Here is a 3,489-nt window from a genome sequence, read left to right as displayed (position 1 = left end):
GTCTTTGATAAAGCTTATAGTTAGGGCTGGCTCAGGTGAGTCCTGAACCATCCCTTAGTTATGCTGCTATAGGCCTAGACTGCCGGGGGATTTCCCATGATGCACTGAGCTCCTCTCTCCTCTACTTTCTCTCCCTCTGTATGCAACCTCATTCCATTATTGCATGTTACTAACACAACTTCTCCCCTTTCCGGTAGTCTTGTGCTTTCTCGTCCCTCCAGGTTTTCTGGCTCTGGAGCTGTGGAGTCTGGATCTGTGGCTGCGGGTCACCTGCTGCCCCCGTGTTCCTGCTCGACACCCTCTGCTGCAACGACTATTGTTACTAGTCCTATTGTTATTATTGTCATTATAATCATTAACATTACGACTGTTACCATTAACACTACTATAAATATCTGTACCATTTTTCATTTAGTCTATAGCAACATCACCTTTACTGTCTGTACGTCTGTGTGTGTATATTGTGTAGGCTGCCTCCCTCCCCTCTCTCTCTCCTTCCATCCCTCTCTTTTTCTCTCTGTTCCTCTCTCTCTCTCTCTCTCTCTCTCTCCTTCACCCCAACCAGTCGAGGCAGATGGCCGCCCACCCTGAGCCATGGTTCTGCTCGAGGTTTCTGCCTCTTAAAAGGAATTTTTTCCTTGCCTCTGTCTCCTAGTGCTTGCTATTGGTGGGAACTGTTGGGCTTCTGTAAATAGCATCATAGAGTACGGTCTAGACCTGCTCTTTTATGAAAAGCGCTGTGAGATAACTGTTGTTGTGATTTGGCGCTATATAAATAAAATTGAATTGAATTGAATGGAATAGTAAGTATCAGCAAGAAAGGTGACAAATGTAGGAAGATCTAAGGAGGGCTGGAATTCAGACTTTCTAAATATAACATTAATGATAGTAACAGATAGTAAAACTTCTTTTGATTCCTTCAAACAAACTTGGAGAAACATTAATGGGTAGGATTTAATCTCTGGTCAACACTCTGAAGCAGAAGGTGGCGAGAATACACGTGATACGCTGGTTGCCAAGAAGCAGAAAATAAGCAGGCTGAGAATTGGGCATAGCAATCTTAACAGCACACTTTTACTTACAGGAAAACATCCTGCAGGAATGTGTGAACAATGTCAGGAGGCTGAAACAGTAGAACATATTCTTACAACATGCAGGAAATTTACTCAGGAAAGACAAGAAATGATAACACAGTTAAAAAAAATAGGACGGGTGGATAATACAGTAAAAAGTTTATTATGGAGAGAGTGTGGAGGGCAGGAAATGGATCTTTGGTTTTCTGAGGGCGACTGGATTAGGTAGTCAGATTTAGTATTGTAAACTACTATAAAAGCCTCTAGTCAACAAAGTAGCTAACATTATGAATGAAAGCAAAGGGTAAAGAAAGCCTGAAGGTGGCAGTAATGCAACTCAATGGATGCCAGCTGCCGTAAAAACCCAAAGAAGAAGAAGAAGAAGAAGTAGTAGTAGTGATAGAGCGAAGCTTAGCAAACACTGCAGGATGGCAGAAGAGCAACCCCACAGCGGCTTTCATAGAAAAATACTGGTATGTTAGCACCACTGCTAAACGCCTTGGGAAATGCTACACTACTTTAGTCTGCGTGCTGGTTTGATTGTTTAATTGTGTGGTTTTGTCTTTGTGTACACTGTTAGCTTTGGCTATGCTAACTAGTAAGCTAGCTTTGACAAAGACCAGGTTAACTTTAAAGCATGAAAACGTTCAGCGAGTTTGACAGATGTGGAATAATGGGGCTTCTCCAGTTTTAATGTTAGTTCTCACGTTGTAAGTACACGTTTAACTGGCCATTCTTTGGATACCGGTGCACTGTCGTTTGTCAGTTGGCTAACATGAATAACGCTGTTTGTCTTGTTATGCTTTGGCTCAAAGCTTCCCAGCCAACGTTAACGCTACAGTGACATGGGTTATGTACTCTGCCATAACTAAGCTGTTTTCCTGTTAGACCTAACCTTCACATACTGGTCTTGCAACGAAGTACATCTGGCTGGCATCACCTAAAGGCACACTTCGTGCTCCGAAGACACTGGACCCTGCAATTCCCATAATGCATCTTTCCTTAGACCCTATAAATGCGTAGTCTGTAAGCCCCTTGATGGCATCCCTATGACATCACCAGGGTTATTTTCTCATACTTGACAAGTGTTTTCCTAGACTGAGTGGTACTCCTCGTGACTGATCTTCATGTATGAAAATGTGGAGTTCCCCTTTTAAACGGGGCAGCACCTGGTCAGAGAATACACGTGACAAAAGCAATGCCCGCACACCAACTCCAATTTGCAAATTGCATTTAACTACAAATAAGCAGATGGCAGATACACAAAGCTACTGAGTAACTGGTGAACACAGTTAAGTGTCTAGCAACGGGAGAGCCAAATGAGTGTCTTTGGAGTTGGTGGAGATCTACAGAGCAAAAGCCGCTTATGTGGAGGATCATTTTGTTCTTGCTTTTTGCTCTCCTCTTCCATTACTGGGGATCACATAGAGAAATCAAATCCAGCAGAGAGTGTTGAAGTGCAGCAGTGTCCAGGCAGCCAGACATAAAAGGAGGTTCATATTTACTGATGACTGCTAGAGTGATGATGGACACTGGCGGAGTTTTCATGCAGTTGAAGACTGCACAGGCACCAGTGAGCAGATGTGATTATCATGTGATTGGATGTGATTATCATGTGGAAAGCAGATGAATGACATCCTGTCCTGAATAGATTGACAGACAGAAGCAGCTTGCATGTCATGCACTCTCTGTGTGCGTCTCATATCTAAAATGTCTCCTGGTGTCCTTCACTTGCAACTTCCCCACATCTTAGTCACTCCCACGTATGGCTGAGCCATGAATTGAAATGTTATCAGAATCGCAAAATGGCTAAGGAGCTCCACTGTTTTAGGTAAAATGTGTCATGTGCCATTATAAATGCAGCATTGTGCTGCTGCTGAGACGCCCTGGCCTACAAATCATTTTCTCCAGATGTAAGGGAACATGCTTGTTTGGACAGACCTCAGTAAAAATACAGCAGCATCATTTTTAGATTGTTTTGATTCATTGTTCAGCACCATTAGCATTTATTTATATTCTATCTGCAAATAAATAATGCAATAATCCATGTAATGATGGGAATGTCTTGTCATGTGTAGAAATGACATAGAAGTGACATAAAAGTTTTAGGGAAAGTTGAAATTATGTAACCTAAATCCATCTCACATTGAAATGTGTTCTACCCACAGGGATTTTCAGCATCACATACTAAAATGGATTCATTAAAATACATTACACAACCCAAAATCTTTAAAAGTGGAAATCACAGGCCCTGAATAGAAAAAACAATGTTTTATGGTTCCTTTGTTGATCAGGTTTGAAGTGAGGTGAGTCAGAAACTAATACAATCTCAACCTAACCGGCTTGATACTTGTACTTTTATTCCTGTTTGTATTTTCACCACTGTCGAGATGCAGATCACAACAGCTCAGTCTCC

Source organism: Micropterus dolomieu, linkage group LG19 (genome assembly GCF_021292245.1).
Source record: "Micropterus dolomieu isolate WLL.071019.BEF.003 ecotype Adirondacks linkage group LG19, ASM2129224v1, whole genome shotgun sequence".
Classification (NCBI taxonomy): Eukaryota; Metazoa; Chordata; class Actinopteri; order Centrarchiformes; family Centrarchidae; genus Micropterus; species Micropterus dolomieu.
Note: the sequence above shows the minus strand (reverse complement) of the source record.